The sequence below is a fragment of the Podarcis erhardii genome (genome assembly GCF_964252035.2).
Source record: "Podarcis erhardii genome assembly, chromosome: 15".
In the NCBI taxonomy this organism is placed as follows: domain Eukaryota; kingdom Metazoa; phylum Chordata; class Lepidosauria; order Squamata; family Lacertidae; genus Podarcis; species Podarcis erhardii.
The window spans coordinates 19,935,567-19,956,782 of NC_138505.1; the positions used below are offsets into that span (position 1 = coordinate 19,935,567).

General features: G+C 47.8%; 1 protein-coding gene across 4 annotated transcripts in view; it reads left to right on the forward strand.

Moving 5' to 3' along the window:
* Nucleotides 1–21,216, forward strand: part of NOS1 (nitric oxide synthase 1) — a gene marked incomplete at its 3' end in the record, with an annotated part of 183,658 nt that overhangs the window by 51,073 nt on the left and 111,369 nt on the right. For 3 of the 4 annotated variants that reach the window (XM_081841710.1, XM_081841708.1, XM_081841711.1), the window contains exon 1: nt 17,660–18,010. The exons of the other annotated variant lie outside the window; for it this stretch is intronic. Of the gene's footprint in view, nt 1–17,659; nt 18,011–21,216 lie in introns of those variants that run through there. 4 annotated transcript variants of the gene reach the window in all.

Here is a 21,216-nt window from a genome sequence, read left to right on the forward strand (position 1 = left end):
TACCTCGGTTCTCGAACGTAATCCATTCCGGAAGCTTATTCGACTTCCGAAACATTTAAAAACTGAGGTGCGGCTTCCGATTGGTTGCAAGAGCTTCTTACGCACAGCAGAAGCCATGTTGCATGTTCAGGTTCCGAAAAACGTTCGAAAACAGAAGCATTTACTTCCCGGTTTGGGAACCGAAACGTATGACAACCGAGGCATTCGGGAACCGAGTGCATTTAGCAGTGAAAAGATATGTGTGAAATATATCATATTAGGGGAAATGGAGTTATTATTGGAAATTTGCCTTGGGGAAAATGTGCAAAATTGCATGCAAAAGTGTGTGAGTGTGTGTGTGTGTGTGTGTGTGTGTGTGTGTGTAGAGATTTGCACCAAAGATCTCAGAGAAGGCCCTGCTCTGCATTCACTCAGAGGAGCAGGGCTTTTGAGTGTGGCTGCCCCTGTTCTGTGCAACAGCATCCTTACCAAGATACAACAGCCACCCACTCTGTGCACTTTCCAGAATTAAAGTCATTTTTATTCTGACAGGCTTTCCCCGATGGAAGCTCCTTGGGGTTTCATTTTGTTGTGAACGTCTTTCTTGCATTAGTGGTTTGAAACTGCTTTTTTTATTCTTATGCATAAACTGCCTTGGGACGGTGGTTTGGGAGGCGATTAATAAATTAATGGTAATGATAATAATATGCCGATGAAATTTCACAAGGGCCCTTTAAAGTCAACATCATCATGGCTTTTTTTCAGCCGGAACTTGCCAGAACTTCCACCACCTCTCAGCTGGGCACCATTGCCATTCTAAGACAGGGGTCAGCAAACTTTTTCAGCAGGGGGCCGGTCCACCGTCCCTCAGACCTTGTGGGGGGGGGCAGACTATATTTTTTGGGGAAAATGAACAAATTCCTATGCCCCACAAATAACCCAGAGATGCATTTTAAATAAAAGCACACATTCTACTCATGTAAAAACACCAGGCAGGCCCCACAAATAACCCAGAGGTGCATTTTAAATAAAAGGACACATTCTACTCATGTAAAAACATGCTGATTCCTGGACCGCCTGCGGGCCGGATTGAGAAGGCGATTGAGCCAGATCCGGACCCTGGGTCTTAGTTTGCCTGTCCATGTTCTAAGACAACAAGGGAAGGCTTTGTGGTGAGTTCTGGCACCTTTTTTGTAGAAAAACAGCAATAATAAGAATGATGACGATTGCAAACTGCTGTGAAAATGTGTCAATCTCAACTTAAAAGATAGGGAAAAGGGAAAGAATCCAAAATCGAGAAATCCTCCCAACCCTAGGCACAGAGACCTTTTCCTGCTTCTGCAGCAGCCAGCAGCATCCTCAAAGGAAGCTCTAGACTGAACCGTCCTTCCCTGAACTGAGAAGACCAGAGTTACGGGTGCCACATGTAGGATCACTGCCATCTCTAGGCAAGGCTCTGAATAGACACAAGGCTCCTTCCTCCGCCGTCCGCGCCCCCCCTTAACTGGAGCAGAGAAAGGAGGAGCCCTGGCGCTGGTCCCAATTCAGATCCGTCTCTCTGCCAGGGCCACCTACTCTCATCTGCTGTGTGTGCATATGGTTTACACAGGCTCAGGAGCATTTAATATAAATATGTTGAGCTTTTTTCCTCCTCCTCCCTCCCTTCTTGATCCTCTCCAGTGTTGTAATCCCTCAAAGATGCTCCGAGTTATGCACGGGCGGCTAAGTATCTCCAAAGCCGGCACGCTTGCCGCTTCTCGCAGGCTCAGCTTGATCCAGAGGCCAGCGCAGGCAGCTTCCGGGGGATATTAGGGCTTTGGAAAAGCCCAGGAGAAGGCTGTGGAAATCCTCTCTGCTCAGGGCAGGGTCTTAACAGTACTAACCCAGTGCCGTGTGTTTGTGAATGGTGTCTAGCAAGACACTCAAATTCTTCCTCTCTCTCTCTCTCTCTCTCTCTCTCTCTCTCTCTCTCTCTCTGTGTGTGTGTGTGTGCGTGATTCTTGGTTTTTTAAAAAATGTATTAAGTCTTCTGGAAGCCCCATTGTAGCAAGGATGGGGACTCCACAAACTGCATTGGGGCGGGGTGTAATTGTAGCCCCCCAGGCATGGGCATCATAGCCAGGATTTATGTTACTGGGGGCAGAACACCCATCTGTCATCTTCCTTTGTCTGGCTCTGTCTAGCAGATTCGGAATGGAATGCCTCACTGATGGTTGTTTTAAATTACATTCTTTTGACCTCAAGTGCTCAGAAAAAAAATCTGTCAAAATCTTCAGTCCTTTGAAAATCAGGAGGTTAAATAAATAAAATTAACATCACCTTTCATGTGGTTAACATTTTGCAAAATTACAAAGAACATGCCTTGTTGGTCTGCCATAGTCAAAACAAAAAATTCCTTCCAGTACCCCTCCCCACCTTCTCACTATATAGAAGGGTCTGGTGACTTCTGTTTCAGTGTATCTGAAGAAGTGTGCATGCACACGAAAGCTCATACCTAGAACTATTATTTTCCAGGGAGTCTTCTCTTCTCATGAGGTGGCCAAAGTATTGGAGTCTCAGCTTCAGGATCTGTCCTTCCAGTGAGCACTCAGGGCTGATATCCATTCTTCAGGAAATCAGCCCTGAGTGCTCACTGGAAGGACAGATCCTGAAGCTGAGACTCCAATACTTTGGCCACCTCATGAGAAGAGAAGACTCCCTGGAAAAGACCCTGATGTTGGGAAAGATGGAGGGCACAAGGAGGAGGGGACGACAGAGGACGAGATGGTTGGACAGTGTTCTCGAAGCTACCAGCATGAGTTTGACCAAACTGCAGGAGGAAGTGGAAGACAGGAGTGCCTGGTGTGCTCTGGTCCAGGGGGTCACGAAGAGTCGGACACGACTAAACGACTAAACAACAAAAACAAGTTTTCTTGGATTTGCTGAAAAACTTTTCAGCACTTCCTTCTCAAATTCCTACCCCCCCCCCTGCAGTTTTTTTGTGCACACTCAGTAAGTAGAGCAAACTGAGATGTTCCCCTGTCATAGTTGACCTTAGCCGGGTCTTTACTCTCTGTAAGGTACTGAATGATCACTACACGGTAAAAGTGGTACATGGCTGAGCAAAAAAATGAGCAGAGCCTTTTTGAGGTAGGGTAAAAGATTTCTGCCTCTTTTACTAGGTCCGCTGTGTTCAGCTCTTTTAACTGCTCTTTGCTGAGTTTCAAATATTCTGATTATTTCTGCTTTTAGTTAAGTATTATTTACTTACTTGATTCAGGCCTCTCTCTTTGCAATGCTCCCCAAACCACACCCCTCTGCTTCACACACCCCTTGAGGGTTTTACCCTGCCTGGGATGTACAGTAGCTCTGTTCATGCCTCACGCTTCTCTGACTGGAGAAGCTGCGTTTGTAGAAACTAGCTGACTGTGCAAAGGTTAAAATGGACACCTGTCACTCTGCCCACTCTTGACTCTGGCCCCACCCATTGCTGCTATTCGGCCCCTGGAATGGAATGTGGCCCCTGGGATGTGAAACGGTTCCCAGCCTCTGCTCTGCAGAAGAGTGCGCAGAACTGGCGCATAACTGTGAGCAGCGTGAATAGTTATTCTGAGGGGGGGGGGTGTCAAGAGAACAGAGATCTCCCAGGAGGGCAGTTTATGGCCAAACAGCCAAACTCTGGCCTTCCACATGTTGTGGGCCTGTGTTCAAAGTCCCCAAAGGAGAACCCACATCCAAGGATGATTCAGGATGACTCGAAAGCAGGGAGGGCCATCTGCATCCCGGATGCCACATGCAGCCCCTGACATAATTTCATGTGAGTTCAGTGAGATGTCGGGGAGAGAAGGAACATGTGGGAAGGAGAGCCAGGAAGGAATGATTGAGGGAGAGTGGTGGGGGCGGGGAGCCTGCTGAAGGGGATCAGTTCATGCCTCCTCTAGAGAGAGTGGTCTCTGTGGGAATGTTCAGGGTGGCAGGAGAGGATATATTATTTATTAATATCCTTCCTAACTTGCGCTAGCAAGTTCCTTTATGTAGCAGAGTTACAGTCCCCCCTTTATATGCACAGCAGATAGCTGGTTGCAGGCTCGTGTGAGCCTCTCACTATTATTCAATCTGTCTCAGATTGAATTGTATGTTCCTGGTAAATTCCCTTGGATCCCTCTTAAAAGAATAGAGACATGGCAATCTTATTCAAAGTCAATAAAAGAAGTTTACTCACATCAGTTCACAGTTGGATTCCTGAAGGCAGACTTAGTTACAAATATGTACATGTGGGTCTACCCCTTTTGGGAGAATAATCCCAGTGCTTCTGCTAGCTGAGAGCTAGCCGAGGAGTCCTAGCTAGAAGCTGGTCAAACAAAGAAGGAAGTCAAAAAGAGGAGGGTGTGCTGCGTGACTCGTCCTTTTGTTACCTGGACAGGTTAGGTCACGCCCACCTTCTATCACATGCAAAAGGAGGGATGCTCCAGCCAGGAGGAACAGGGAGTTTCAACTGGCTGGACCAAACATTCCCTCCCATGTCTTCTCTAGCATTATAAGGAATGTTGTACTTGACTGCCTCTCATGGATCACATCCCACACTATTCACTCCAGGGATGGAGGAGAAACCCACCTTGCATTTAAAGACAAATCTACCTAAGCTTCTACCTAAGGGACGCGGGTGGCGCTGTGGGTAAAACCTCAGTGCCTAGGACTTGCCGATCGCATGGTCGGCGGTTCGAATCCCCGCGGCAGAGTGAGCTCCCATCTTTCGGTCCCAGCTCCTGCCCACCTAGCAGTTCGAAAGCACCCTTAAGTGCAAGTAGATAAATAGGTACCGCTTTATAGCGGGAAGGTAAATGGTGTTTCCGTGTGCTGCGCTGGTGCTGGCTCGCCAGAGCAGCTTCGTCACGCTGACCACGTGACCCAGAAGTGTCTCCAGACAGCGCTGGCCCCCGGCCTCTTAAGTGAGGTGGGCGCACAACCCTAGAGTCGGACACGACTGGCCCATACGGGCAGGGGTACCTTTACCTTTACCTTTTTACCTAAGCTTCACTTTCGGACACTATGCACCAACCGAAATATGGCTGTTCTTCAAAGTTTGCTCTTATCTGAATTTTGCAATGCAGTTCACCACCCTCTGCTCAGCTGTAAAGCTTACTGAGTGGGTCAGTCACTGCCATTCACCTTAGCCTATCTCACTAGGTTGTTGTGAAGGATAATAAAGCAGCAGAGTCATTTACTCTGCTCTGAGATTTGGGGGGGGAAAGGATGAGATTTAAAACAACAACAACTAGATATGGACTATTTGTCCTGGGACTTTCAGTTGAAGAGACCTGACAGAGCAGACCCAATTCCTTTGAGGTTAAGTTTCCAAATGCTACATTTTCTCAAAGGACACACCCTCCATATCAGCACCATTGAGAGTGAGCAACTGGACAACACCCAGAAAGCCAAATCAAACTATACAACCCCCATTGCCACAACAGTTCTTTAAACCAGACAGCAAAATGCCTTTCAAGTTTCCCCAGTTTTCAGCTTCTCTGAGTTCTGCTGTCTGGCTCTCCATGAAATTCTTTGGATTTAACTCTTTTATAACTTATGTAAAGGCATTCCTAAACCTCTTGATCATTTTAAAAACTCTCTAAGTGGCCTACAAAAATGCAACATGAAAATAATCAACAGTGTTATAAAATAACAGAGAGAGTACATTGAAAACTAGCTAAGCAGCATTACTGAAAACAGGAATTTGATAATAATGAGGTCCAGTCTTATGGGCCAGCAAAAGCCTGAGTGAAAAGAGTTACATCTTTATGTGGCTGCGAAGCAACTGATGGATATTTCAGTAATTAGCTCCTTTCAAAAACATCTTTTAGAAGTATTCTACTTTTGCGTAGAGGGAAGGGCTGGGCTGGGGAATGAAGCCTCTGTTGTGCCAAGATTGAGAGAAAACCACAAAAAAACAAGGATTACCATAAACTGATTTCAATTTGAGATGGCGCTGAACTTTAAAACAGCTTGTTTTTTGTTTATTTGTTTGCTTCTTCTGATTTCCTTCATATTGTATTACATTTTCCTTTTCTTGACTTTATGACGCAGTTAAAGACATCATCCCATAGCATTTCAGTTATGTGGAATTCCGCTGCATCACCGCGCCAAGTTGTCTCTTCCTTATGTTTAAATTGCATCAGGCTGATCAGGGGAGATTGAGTCCATAATTGTCTTGCCAGTTTCAAAGTTGTCTCTTAGGGCTTGCTTTTGTATAGCAGAGATCTAAGGTTAGGGCTTGTATCACCCACCTCTATTGACTGGACAAAAAAAGTGGGCGGGGGGGGGAGATGGATGGGGACAGAGCGCCTTACGCTTCAAGTTGTATTGGTAAGTTTTAAACTACTTGCCTCTGATAGAAAATGATGGTCAAGGGCCCAGAGAAAGCCTTTGGTTTTGGACCATGCTGGTATGTCCATCATAAGGACACATGGATTGACATTAATAAGTAGTGAGTTTACTGAAATTCACTCTCTATTCGGGGACACTTAGGGTCCCCACAAAGAACCTGTTTATTCAGCATCCATCTGGATTTACTTGCATCAGAGCTTATGCAGAGGCTGGATTGTATCTGGTCTTCACTGAGCATTAAGAACCTAAGAAGAGCCTCTGCTGTAAGGAAGGAGGCCAACAGTAGGGGGAGTCAGAGCCGATGGCAAGCAGAGCCATTGACCGTTTCCTCCCCAGCTTCCTCCCTGCTGAGACTAAGGAGGAGGAAGTTGACAGTCTGTGTACTGTGTACTGTGTAAGTAACCCTGTACTGGTTGTAAGAAGGCATGCTGTTGGGGGCTGGCTGGAGGCAGACTGAGATGGGTGGGATGGTGCCCCATTTGCCTCCACTGATGAAAATATAGCTGGGTCTTGCAGCTTCTTGGAAAGGAATAGATGTGTTAAAATCACAGGGCAGCCGGGGTGTGTGTGTGTGTGGTCAGGGCAAATGAATGACTTGCCCAGAAGATTAAGGACTTCAGATAGAGAGCCCAAGAGGGCTTCTGTTCCATTTAAGAGTTGCATGTGGAAGCTGCTGCACAAATTCTTGGCTTCCCATGCGACCTTTGCTGCCTGATCCTGTGCATGGTTAAATTCGGTGCCTCTGTGTTCGATCGAGCTTCCTTCTGCAGGGACCAGGGTTCAAACCCCCCCCCCCAGCCATGAAGCTCACCAGGCGACCTCGGGCCAGTCACCTTCTCTCGAGTTGAACTTTATATTTAGTTAACCTGTGGAACTCGCTCCCACAGGAGGCAGCAATGGCCAGCAACCTAGATGGCTCTAAAAGAGGATTAGACAAATTCCTGGAGGAGAAGGCTGTCAACGGCTGCTAGCCACGAATGCTGTGCTCTGCCTCCGCTGCTGGTGAAAGTAATGCTTGCTGGGAACCGCAGGAGGGGAGAGAAGCTCTTGTGCTCGAATCCTGCTTGCGGGATTCCCACAGCCATCTGTTTGGCCACTGTGAGGAGGACAGGAGACTAGACTAGATGGGCCACTGGCCTGATCCAGCAGGCTGTTCTTAAGACAAGATGCTCTCCATCATCTTGGAAACAAGATGCTCTCCATCACTTCATGTTGCCCAGTGCCTACTAGATCAGACTGGTTCTCTATTTTCCTTCCTCTGCCCCATATACTCCCAGAGATTGGGCTGTAGTGGCAGCTAGGCAGTTTGAGCCCTCTGCCTCTGATTTCGCCGCCGGGCTCTCCTGCCGGGCGTGTTTCTACCAGATGCCTTTCTATTAAATTAGTTCTCTCTGCACCCAAATGGAGGGAGGGGAGATAATTAGGTTTTCATTAGCCAAGGATGATGTATAACATCTGTAGGTCCCAGCCAGGCCGGGGAAAGGAGAACGGTGTGTTGATGGTGCCTGTGCCTTTGACATGCTTCTACTGCCTTGGCTTAATTGGTTTTCGCTTCTCCTTCCTTTGCCTTTGTTTATTAGAAGCGATCTCTCCTGCGGGCAGAACACATTCTGCTCCATCCTTCAAGGAGGAGCCCAGGGCAGGAACTGAGCCAGTGTGGAGTAATGCTTAGAAGGCTGAGCTAGGACTTGGGAGAGAGCTTGGGTTCAAATCCCAAGTCAGCCACAAAGTGCACAGGGTGGTTTGGCTTGGGGGGGGGGGCTTGTTGTTGTTGTTGAATGTAGTGTCAGGCCAGCAGCTTGCATGGCTTTAAAAAGAGCATTGGACAATGTTCATGGAGAATGAAGTTCTCAGTGACTATTAACGTCAGTGGCTGCCTTGTGCCTCTGTTTAGGCCTGGTTTTGGCACAAAAACTGCTTTGGTCACTCAGTAAGATGACCTCTGTTGGGAGAGAAATGGGGGAAATGTGTCTCTGTTAATTCTCCATGACCTCTCAGTGGCTTTCGATACCATCAACCATGATATCATTCTTGGGTGGCTGTCCAAGTTGTGGGTGGGTGACGTTGCTTTGCATTGGTTCCAGTCCTTCTTTGATGGTCATGTCCCGAGGGTGATGCTCTTTGGTCCCATGGGGCCTTCAATGTGGAGTTCCTCTGGATTCAGTTTAACCCCCCTTGCTGTTTAACATCTACATGAAAACACTGAGTGAGGTCATCCAGAATTTTGTAGTAGCCAGCCAGCAATATGCTGATGACATGCAGCTCTGCTTCTTTACCTCTGCAGGTTTGGCAGGTGTGCTGGACTCTGTTGTCTTGCCTCGGTGATGGATGAGAGCCAACAAACTGAAGCTCAATCCAGATAAGACTAAGGCACTGTTAGGGGATGGCTCCCTGGACCATTTGGATTGGAAGTAGCTGTGAGAACAGGATGCTGGACCAGATAAGCCATTGGCCTGATCCAGCAGGCCCCTTCTTATGTCCTTATGCTGTGTTCTACATTCACTGTTGGAGTCAGTACTGTACATCTCTGGGTACTGGTTGCTAGGAATTGCGAGTGTGTAGGATGCTGTCACACTTGGATCCTGTTTGCAGGATTCCAATGGGCATCTGGTTGCCCCCTGTGAGAACAGGGGGCTGGATCAGTTGGACCACCTACTTGACTGAAGGCAGCCCTGTTTAGGGAAGCGTTTGATGTTTAACAGACTATTGTATTTTAATATTTTGTTGGAAGCCTCCCAGAGTGGCTGGGGAAACCCAGCCAGATGGGCGGGATATAAATAAGTTGTTGTTGTTGTTGTTGTTGTTGTTAATTAATTGGTTATAAGTAAGAAGGCAGGCAGGCAGGGGCTGGTTAAGGGTAGACTGGCTCTATTCCTCCTTGGCTCTATTCCTCAAAGCACCTGAGTCTCAACCAGAACACAGTCAATTTCCATTTGCAAATCATCAGAACCGTCACTTCCTGATCAGGTGACAAGAAAAACTCTTGATCATGAGCAGACTCTGCATACATGTGTGTGTTTGCCTGAACGCCTAATGCGTTGCCATGGAAATCCAGAACTATTACAAAGGCTGATGTCAAACACAAGTCTCCATTGTACTTAAGAAGATCTAGATAAAAGGGGGTCATCATGATGTTAAACAGCACACAACATACGCAATGACTGATTCTGTTTGAGACTCCTGGAACAAAGCCACCCACCCATTTTTAGGGGAGAGGCTGTGTCTTCCCTTCTTAGGTGCAGAAGGCAATAGTGGAGAAAGGGTGTGGGTTGGTTTTATGGGATATCCAATGGCCACTGTGGATAGACATAGGCTTTATGCTGTGTCAGGCCAATGGTGCATCTAGCTCAGTATTGACCGCACAGGTTGGCAGCAGCTCTCATAGGTTTCAGACCAGGCTCTTTTCCCAACCCCAACTGGAAATGCTGGGGCTTGAACCCGAGACCTTCTGCATGCAAAGCAGATGCTCTACCATGGAGCTATTGGCCCCTTCCACAAACATGGGGACCTAGGAAGCTGCCTTATACAGAGTCAGAGCATTGGCCCAAACAGTGCTGTCTTCTGTGACTGGCAAGAGATGCTATACACTGATCTACAGCCCCTTCCTTGCCTGACGTGGTTGAGGAAGACCTACCAGGATACTACCATTGCAGGCATTGACTCTTCAGCTGCCATGTTTTGTCCATTCACTTTGTATGCACAGGGCCATCGGATCACGCACACCCTCTGTTATATTTGCCCTGTGCTTCTTCCCTCTTCCCGCCCCCAGGACTCTCAAAAGAATCCAACTTTCTGGGAAGAACAGAACAATTCAAGTTACAAGAAAGGAAATTCCAGCTAAACGTCAGGAAAGACTTTCTGACAGTATAAGCTGTTTGACACTAGAACGGTCTCCCTTGGGAGGGCACTCCTTTCTAAGCGGAGGCTGGATGGCCATCTGTCATGGATGTTTAGCTGAGATTGCTGCATTGCAGGGGGTTGGACTAGATGACCCTTGGGTCCCTTCCAATTCTATGATTCTATAAATTGTGCAATCCCTGCAGGATTTTTTTATCCAGCAACGTTGTGAGATGTGCCATAATGCTTTGGGATGAAGAGTTTGCTGCCATGCATAGCAAACTTTGCCACATCCGCCACTGTTACTTTTCTGATCAGTTCAAATTTAGCAGGATGTTTTGTTTAATCTTTGTTTTAATTGGAGCCTATCCACCAAACCCGTTTTTCCCCCTGGCATAGTGGCTAAGAGGCTGAGCTAGGATTTGAAACATTCGCAAATCTCAAAGGCAGATTTCAAATAAATGACATCGAACAAACAACTGGCCCCTAAGTCCTCGAGGACAAGGAAGAAAGTAAATTGGGGAAGTGTCATAGCTCAGTGGTAGAATATCTCCTTTGTATGGAGGTCTCCAGGTAGGGCTGGGAATGTCCCCCAACTGATATCCTGGAAGGCCACTGTCAGCCTGTGTAGACAATGCTGCTTCAGGATGGCCCAATGTTCTGATTCATATATGACAACCTCCTATGTCCCTATATATGTTCAGCCCTTTATTTAGAACCATGAGGACTATAATCTTAAGTTCTCTTTTAGGGGAAGGGCCATAGCTTGCAGAGCATCTGCTTTGCATGCAGAAGGTCCCAGGTTTAACCACCAGCGTCTCCAGGTAGGATTTGGAATCTCCACCATCTGAAACCCTGGAGAGCCACTTCCACTAAGTGTTGGCCGCTAAGTCACCCCTTCCATATGTTGTTGGCCTACAACTCCCACCATCCATATGCTAGCTGGGGCCAGTGGCTGTTTTTGTCCAACATCTGGAGTGAGCCACATTGACTATTCTTTCCAGTAGTCACTGCTAAGCTAGATGGGTCAATACTTGACTCAGTATAAGGCAGCTTGGGGTGCGGGTAGCGCTGTGGGTTAAACCACAGAGCCTAGGACTTGTTGATCAGAAGGTCGGCGGTTTGAATCCCCACGATGGGGTGAGCTCCCATTGCTCGGTCCCTGCTCCTGCCAACCTAGCAGTTCGAAAGCACGTCAAAGTGCAAGTAGATAAATAGGTACCACGCCGGCTTCCTCGGCCAATAAAGCAAGATGAGCACTGCAACCCCAGAGTTGGCCATGACTGGACCTAATGGTCAGGGATCCCTTTACCTTTTTTTTTTTTACATATTATTTTATTTTGGAGTTGTTTGTTGTTGTAAAGAATGTATATTATGTGAATAAAAAAAATGGGAAAAAGAAAAACACTCCACTTGCAGATCTTCCTGCTTCAAAGAGTCTTCTGTAAGCTTGAAAACTAGCAAACTCATTAGGAGAAAAGCTTCCCTTAGTTTGAAGGGTTTTTTAAAATAAATAAATTGTGGCCTCTTTTCTGTGGGGCAGGATCTGCTTTGATTGGTGCAGTTGTTTTAATTTTCTATTAATTTATTGCCATTGCTCCCTGTATTTATCTGTTTGTTTATATACCACTTCATTAAAAAAAGAGGAAGCCTCAAAGCATTAGTGTGTTTGTTGATTCCTGCATTTTGCCAGGGGTTGGACTAGAAGATTCTCCCATGATTCTAAGTTGCTTTGAGTAATTTTTTAAAAAAATAATATTTATTCGAAGCTTAAAAGTTACAAAAAGAAAAAAAGAACAATACCAAATACAAAAAAATACAACAACAATAGAGAAAAAATAAAAAATAAAAATACATTCTCATAAAAAAAGAGAAAAGGAACAGATTAAACCTTTATATAACTTTCTTCCTTTACGTCTTTCCTTGACCTCCTCACACCTCCCAGTTTTGTATTCTAGTTCAAATCGTTGTTTCAGCAAATCCTTCCAACCTAATTTTCATTTAAGTAATTTAATTTAATGTGTTATATTTTAACGTACTCTCTTTCGTCAATTTCATCAACTCATTTTTACTTAGTCCTTTATATCATTTCTACCAAAACCACCTAACTTTCTTTTTCCAACATCTTTCTAACATTCCTTAATTTTACAATATTTTTGAATATATACTTTAATTTTTTTCCAATCTTCTTCCACCGACTCCTCCCCTTGGTCCCGGATTCTGCCAGTCATCTCAGCCAATTCCATATAGTCCATCACTTTCGTCTGCCATTCTTCTCGGGTGGGTAATTCTTGTGTCTTCCAATACTTTGCGATGAGTATTCTTGCTGCTGTTGTAGCGTACATAAAAAAAGTTCTATCCTCCCTTCGCACCAATTGGCCGACCATGCCCAGGAGAAAGGCCTCTGGTTTCTTCTGGAAGGTATATTTAAATACCTTTTTCATTTCATTATATATCGTCTCCCAGAAGGCCTTAATCCTAGGGCATGTCCACCAAAGGTGAAAGAATGTGCCCTCAATCTCTTTACATTTCCAACATTTGTTATCGGGCAAATGGTAAATTTTTGCCAGCTTGACTGGGGTTAGGTACCACCTGTAAATCATTTTCATTATATTCTCTCTTAAGGCGTTACAAGCCGTAAACTTAATACCTGTGGTCCATAACTTTTCCCAGTCAGCCATCATAATGTTATGTCCAAAGTCTTGTGCCCATTTAATCATAACAGATTTAACCATTTCATCTTGTGTATTCCATTTCAACAGCAAGTTATACATTCTTGATAAATTCTTAGTTTTAGGATCTAACAATTCTGTTTCCAATTTTGATTTTTCCACCTGAAAACCAATTTTCTTATCCATATTATAAACCTCCCTTATTTGATAGTAGTGAAGCCAGTCTCGTACTTTAGTTTTTAAACTGTCAAAGCTCTGCAGCTTTAATCTATCTCCATCTTGTTCCAAAATTTCCCAATATTTTGGCCAGTTTGTCTCCATATTAAGTTTTTTCAGAGCCTTAGCCTCCATTGGTGACAGCCACCTTGGTGTTTTACTTTCAAGCAAATCCTTATATCTCATCCAAACATTAAACAATGCTTTCCTGACAATATGGTTTTAAAAGGCTTTGTGTGCTTTGACCTTGTCATACCACAAGGCAGCTTGCTTATGCATAGCTCAGTTGGTTAGAGCATGGTGTTGATAACACCAAGGCTGCAGGATCAATTCCCATACGGGACAGCTGCATATTCCTGCATTGCAGGCGGTTGGACTAGATGTTCCTTGGGGGCCCTTGCAGCTCTACAGTTCTATGATTCCTACCCCCTAATAAATCTCTGGGCAATTTGCAGCAGTGGTGCCAACGAATAAAATATTGGGGGGGGGGGCCAGGAAAGCCCTGCCCTGCATAATTGATCACAAGACGCAGTGCACACACACACCATTTGAATGGCAATTCCCATCAACTTTGGATGGGCCTGGCCTCTTTAAATATTTTATTGGGGGGCAAAGGGACCTTGGTTCCTAGGAATTTACTCCTATGCCCTGAGGGTTATCTAGTTCAAAGCCTCCTTGGTATGCAGGAATCACAGCTGAAGAATCTCAGAATCCCTGACAGAAGGCCATCTAACCTCTGCTTAAAAACCCCCAGGGAAGGAGAGTCCTCCGCCTTCCAAGGGAAACAGTTCCAATATTGAAGAGCAGGCAGAGGAGCATTTCTGGCACCTAATTGTATAACAGCAGCAACACCCAAATGAAGAAAGCTAACCAGGCTTGTGTCAAAACAGAAGAAAAAAATTTCTTCCAGTAGCACCTTAGAGACCAACTAAGTTTGTTATTGGTATGAGCTTTCGTGTGCACACACATGAAATTCTTCAGAAGTGTGCATGCACACGAAAGCTCATACCAATAACAAACTTAGTTGGTCTCTAAGGTGCTACTGGAAGAAATTTTTATATTTTGTTTCGACTACAGCAGACCAACACGGCTACCTACCTGTAACCAGGCTTGTGTGTAAAACATTTCTGAGCTCAGTTGGCACCCTCTCCTTTAGTTTTGACTGTTATGTCTTTTGTAACTGGCTCTCATGAGTAGATCTTGGGGGTTCTAGTAAAAAAAAGGGGGAAACCCAAAAGAGATTAAAAAAAAAGTCTGGTGTCTGTCCACGCTACCCTGCTCTACAGTACTTTTAAAGCACATGGCTTCTCCCAAAGAACCATGGGAGCTGTTGTTTTTTCCTTTCAAATAGCTGTAGTTCCCCAAACCCTTAGCAAACTTCACTTCCCAGTATTCCTCTGAGGAAGCTCTTTCTGGGAAGCGGTGGTTTGTTAAGGGTGCTGGTGAGAGTTATTAGGAGAGCCCTTCCCCCTTCCCAGAGCTACAGTATTCAGAGTGATGTGGCCGTCCTCTTCCAAGGGAATTCTGATGCTTTAGCTCTATGAGGGGAATAGGGGTCTTCCAAGCAACTCTCCCAGTAGTGATGTACGGAAGTGAGAGCTGGACCATAAAGAAGGCTGGTCGCCGAAGAATTGATGCTTTTGAATTATGGTGCTGGAGAGTCCCATGGACTGCAAGAAGATCAAACCGATCCATTCTTAAGGAAATCAGCCCTGAGTGCTCACTGGAAGGACAGATCCTGAAGCTGAGGCTCCAATACTTTGGCCACCTCATGAGAAGAGAAGACTCCCTGGAAAAGACCCTGATGTTGGGAAAGATGGAGGGCACAAGGAGAAGGGGACGACAGAGGACGAGATGGTTGGACAGTGTTCTCGAAGCTACCAGCATGAGTTTGACCAAACTGCAGGAGGCAGTGGAAGACAGGAGTGCCTGGCGTGCTCTGGTCCAGGGGGTCACGAAGAGTCGGACACGACTAAACAAAACAACAACAACAACAACAACAACAACAACAACAACGCAACTCTCAGCATCAACTACAGTTCCTAAGGATTCTGTGGGGAAGCCACGCCTGGTTAAAGTGGCATAATACTGCTTTAAAAGTATAGTGCAGATGGGGGCACTGTGGGCCAAATAATGGCTTTCCGGGGCTGCACAAATGTGTGGGCTCCCAATGTGGACCTTGCAACTACTTTGTTCCTCTGTTGTCCTTTTTTACTCCCATAACCTCCTTCTGTGCTAAGCCTAGGCATGTTGGTATGTGGTCTGAACCCGGGATAGCTCTTCCCTTGCTAACCATGAGCTATACACAAGAACAAACCTTTACACGCTCCCAGTTAATTGCAGTGTGGGCTCACTGTGTCCTGCAAACCAGGCCCCAGATTGGTGAAATGAAGGCCCAGTTTTTAAAAACTGAATAATTGTTTTATTGAGGGAAGTCTTTCTGGTAGTTCCAGCTGGCACCATTTTATCATCTTTTTATTGACAGTTTCCTTTTGATGCAGTTTTTATTTTTCTTTGTTAAGGTTTCTTTTCCTTTTGAAGAAATCTTTCAGTAGCTCTGGACTGTTATTTTTAAATGGTTTTTAAAATGATTTTTTCTGTTTTTTCTGTTTGGGCAGAGTTGTCTTTTCCCCAGCTGCATGCCCAAATCATATATAGACAGTGTGTGTGTGTGTGTGTGTGTGTGTGTGTGTGTGTGTGTGTAGGCTGGCATTCAGATCTGATGTCATAGAATCATAGAATCATAGAGTTGGAAGAGACCACAAGGGCCATCGAGTCCAACCCCCTGCCAAGCATGTCCTTGGATCAGTCACTGTTTCTCAGCCTAACCTACCTTGCAGGGTTGTTCTGGTAAACTGAGGGATGGGAGAACCAGGGATGTGGGTGTCACTGTAGTCTAAACCACTGAGCCTCTTGGGCTTGCCGATTAGAAGGTCGGCGGTTCGAATCCCCGCAATGGGGTGAGCTCCTGTTGCTCTGTCCCAGCTCCTGCCAACCTAGCAGTTCGAAAGCACGCCAGTGCAAGTAGATAAGTAAGAACTATTGTAGTGGGAAGGTAAATGGTGTTTCCATGTGCTCTGGTTTCCGTCACGGTGCCCCATTGTGCCAGAAATGGTTTAGTCCTGCTGGCCACATGACCTGGAAAGCTGTCTGTGGACCAACGCCGGCTCCCTCAGCCTGAAGGCGAGATGAGCGTCGCAACCTCATAGTTGTCTTTGACTGGACTTAACCGTCCAGAGGTACTTTTTAAATGTATTCCACCTTGAGCTCCTTTGAGGAAAAGGTGGGATATAAATGCAATAAACAGATAAAGACACACAGAGAAACATACTACACACATATATACCTACACACAAGCATCTTGTTACATCGTAAGAACTATAGAGTTGCAAGGGAGCTCAATGGGACATCACTTTGGTAGAGTTGAGCCCAGGGATTCAACTTTCAGTATCACCGCCACAGAATCCTTGACGTCTCCTTTTTAGTACAGTGTGATCACATACACACACACAAGCAAACAGACTTTTAATGGCTACTGTCCCTGGTGGCTGTGTTCTACCTCCACAATTGGAGGTTGTAATGCTTTCAAACACCAGTTCCTGGAAACCACAGGAGAAAATTTCTGTTGGGCTCAGGTCCAGCTTGCAGGCTTTCCATAGGCATCTTGTTTGGCTACTGGGAGAAAAGGATGCTGGACTAAATGGGCCACTGGCCTGATCCAGTAGGACTCCCTTTCCCCCCATTTTGGGGGCTTCTCATTTGCACGGCTGATGGTAAAGAGAAATTCATCCCTTGGTTTTGCAGCTGGATACTATGCACGTTTACTCAGGCGCCACCGCATTCAGTGGAGGGTTAACCTCCCTCCCCACGCACACAAATCCCTTTGGACTCCAACTTTAATCCCGTCTAAATGGTGCCTACACTGTCCCTATTCAGGGCAGACTTCCGTGGGAATAAGTCCTATTGAATGCGGTGGGATTTATTTCCTAGTAAACACGCATAATAAGCCGTCCCAACCCATACACAGGCCCTGTGCTCACCACAGGCTTATCTAGTTTCACTCCGGAGTGAGTCCCCAATGCATTCGGTGTAAGTGTGCACAAGATATCAGCCTCGCATAATAAAATCCTCGGGGCCTTTATTTCGTCGGGGGGGGGGGGGAGAGAGGAACAAAAAAATTCAGTGAATCCAGGCAGGTTTACTCGGGGGCAAGTCCCGCTATGTTCAATGGAGCTTACTTCCTAGTAAGCGCGCGATTGAGGAGGTATCCAAGATACAGCCCTGCTCCGAGTCTAGCCATTGAAATCAATGGGCCTCGGGCAGTCGGGTTTGCCCGTTTCAATGGGTCTACGCCGAGTAGAGCTAGCATTGAATCCGGGGCTTGTTCGGAGCAGAGCGCGCCTAGGTTTTGCAGCCTCGCCCTGCGGAGTTGGAGAAGCCATGAAACAGGTCCCGGGGTTTTATTTTTTGCGGGGCGGGGAAGGGGGCGGGCGGGAGATGCGCTCCCTCTTCCCGGAGAAGGAGTTTGATTCGGGCTCCCCCGGCGGGGCGTGGAGCTGACGCGCTTATATAAAAGCTTTTCTGACGAGGTGGCTGGCGAGGCCGCCTCGTCGCTGGCTGCGCCCCCGTGGTTGGCCGTCCCGCTCGACTCGGGGGCCGTGCAGAGCGCATAAAGGGGACCCAGCAAGCCGAGCGGAGGCGCAGCGTGGTAGGGCGAGCCCACCGGTCGGTCGGGCTGCCCCCTCGCCCCTTCCTCCCTCCCTTCCTTCTTTCCCTGGGAGGGAAGCCGAGGAGGCGGCGGCGCGGGAAGATCAGCAACCGGGAAGGGGCGGAGAAGGAGGAAAAGGACGGCCGGATCGACGGGCAAGGCAGGCGAAGGAGGCGCCGGCGGAGCCCACAGCTCCGCGAGGACTCGACGGTCCCGGCCACCCACCTCCGGCCACCAGGTGAGCGCTCCCTCCTTCCGCTGAAGGCATCACATGTCAAAGAAAATAGGAACCGGGACTCAAGCTATCTTTAGTCTCTTTAGTCTTCTCTCTCTCTCTCTCTGTCTCTATCTCCGAATGCGCAAACTTGGCAATACTGTCCTAGTCCCCAATATTCTGTTCGAGGTGGCTCTCTGCACATGCTCAGAGGCATTCCTGACTTGCCATGCTGCCTCTACTCCTCTCCTCCAAGCCCTAACTTGGCAATATTTCTCCTTGCCCCCCAGGTCTGGTGCGATGTTGCCGAGGGCTCTCCGCACATGCTCAGAGGCATTCCTGAGTCCCGACTTGCCATGCTGTGAGGATGAGCCCTCCCCACTTTGTTTTGTTTTTATAGGTTCGGGGGATCAGCCTTTGGTTCTGATTAACTTGGTGGGGTTCTATCGTCTTTTTGAGGAGGGCGAACCTCTTCCTTGCCCTCTGAGCAGTTCGTAGGCGGGGGAGACCCGACGTGAAAAGAAACTAAGACGAAACCCAGCAAAATGAGCCCCTCCCCGCTGCAGGGAAAAGCTGGAATGGCGGGGTGTGTGTGAATTGATAACTCCTGAAGCCGGAGAGAAGGGCTCGAAGCCTTCGAGGGTACGGGGGAATCTGACCTCAAGCGTCGGTTTGGGACGTGTGTGTGTGGGGGGGAGGGTGTAAGTCTTCTGTGTGTGGGAGGGTGTAAGTGGCCCCGTCTTCTTTGCCCATCTAGCCAGCCGTCGAAGCACAGACGCCTTCGGGGTGTCCGCCAACTCGGGGCAAGCCTTGGAGCAGTTAGGCGGGGTTCCCCTCGCCCCATGACTGTGGCTGGGTCACTCACCGGTGGTTTAGTTCTGCTGTTCTTAACAGACGTGGGGGCCAGAGAGTCTTGCCTTAGAGCACCCCCCCACACACACACATTCCCCCATACACCCGCAAAACTGAGATTCCAGATGCTTAGAACCTGCCATGATTTCTCCCAGACTTCCCCCATCCCTCTTCCCGGGCGATCTCTGATCTAAACCTCTTGTCTCAATATACCGGGCCGGGGAGAAGGGGGGGGGGGAGCCTGCCCTAGACTCATAGAAGCAAAGTTGGAAGGGACCGCGAGGATCATCTAGTCCAGTGTTTCCCAACCTTTGGTCTCCAGCTGTTTTTGGACTATAACTCCCATCATCCCTAGCTAGCAAGACCAGTGGTCAGGCATGATGGGAATTGTAGTCTGAAACAGCTGGAGACCAAAGGTTGGGAAACACTGATCTAGTCCAACCGCCTGCAATATTTTGTCCATCTCACGATCCTGAGATGGTCTCATGCTCTACTGACTGAGCATAGAGTTGGACTTCTGAAGTCACCTAAGAGCCTCCTCTCCAGTGCGGGATCTGCAATACAGCAGGGAAGGAGGCTCTCCCACTCCCTCCTCCCTTCTGTCCTGTGTCAGTCTGTTCCACAGTCAAACAGACCTTGGGAAGTTTCCCTTGGAAGCGTCGCCGGAATCTGCTTCTCTGGAAAACCCCACCCCTTGAAATCTTCGCCCTGCCTTCTTCTGGAACGAGGGAGAGCCTCTTAAAACTCGTCCGTCCGCTTCTCTCCCTGCCAAGAGGCGTCGAGCAAGCCGGCTTTGCCAGCGGAGCCAGCCTTGGAACAGACCCATCCGCCAAGCGGGGATTGTGCGTGCTCCTGGACAGAGTGTAAGCAACCGGGTTTAATTTGGGTTAGGCGGAACTCCAACGCTCAGGGCGGGAGTTTAGGAAATCCAGTCGGGTGGCGCCGCTCTTCCTTGGGACCCCACGGGGAAACACTGGGGACCTACTTCTAAGCAAACGGGTCTACACGTCTCTCTGCCCCCCCCCCTTTAACCTTTAGTTTCAAAGCCAGAGCAAATCTAGGCTAAATCCGTATTTACATAGAATAGCATAGAATACTTAATACTGAACCAGTGGTCCATCTCGTTCAGGATTGCCTACACGGACCGGCAGCTGCTCTCTAGGGTTGCAGGCAGGCTCCGCGGATCGAACCAGGGACCTTTTGCGTGAAAAGCAGGCGCTGTGCCCCTGAGCTACGACTCTTAACCCATTTAATCAACTCTACTTTACTGAGGGAAAGGCACACGCCCAAAGGCACTGTCGAACCGGGAAAGTCATGTGTTTTGAAGTGAAACGGGTTGAAATAGGTTTCGGAGCTCAGAAGAATATCCCCCGACCCGCCCCCCCGCCCGCCTTTTTCTTCTCCAGACTCTTTATGGTCTGCTTTCCTGAGTAGGGTAACTGGGAAAATTCGCAATTTGCGGGGGCTGGGGGCTGGGCTCGGTTCGATCCAGTCTCCTGCTCGCTTCCCAAAATCGGGGCTCCATCTTCGCAGTTTCTGGGCAGATGCTTCCCCCTTTCACGTGGGGGGGGGGGGGAAATAAAAGCTGTTTCATCAACCAGCCCGAATTAGACTCCATAAATTAACCTGTCCATCTGGTACAGGAGAGATGGGAGACAAACGAAGGGAAAACGTGAATAAATAAGACAGGTTCGGAGTTTTGTTTGTTTGGTTTGGTTTGTTCCGGGGACTCTAGCAGCTCCAGATTGCTTCCAGCGACATTTCACCGCGTGAGTTTCCCGTCTTCCCATTTCTCAGACGGTTAACTGAGGCTGCAAGCGCACCAATAAAATAATCGTTCCGCGGCGCGATTTGGACCGGGGAGCAGCAGCATTCTGCTGTCACACTGTAGCTGAGAGGGGTTTTTTTGGGAGGGGGGTCGGCTTTCCATGTCCGGCAAGAATCGTTTGCTGTCAGTTTTATTCGCCATACCTAGTAAGGTGGCGTGTGAATGGCAGGCAATCGCTCCCAATCGTAACGTGTGAAGGGGAGGGTAGTGTTTGGCGAATGCTGACAGAGGATGTTATTTTTAGGACTTAATCCTAAACCCAAAATTTGTTTAAAATAAGGGTGGGGGAGCGTGAGTTTTGAGAGACGGCGTTCGGAGAAATCCAGCCCCTTGTTCTCTTTGCTGATATTGTCGCGGGTCCTTTTCCTCCGCTCCCCTCCCGCGCTGACCCCGTTCGGCCAGAGTCCTCGCTCCGCCAGGGCGCCTTCCTGCCACTTGAGCCAGCGCGCTCTCGGGGTTGCCCAGGGCGAGGCAGGCAGCCCTTGCTGGAGGGAGCCTAAACTCAGAAAGTGGGAAGAGGGAAGCGATTAATTCTGGGCGGCAAGGAGCC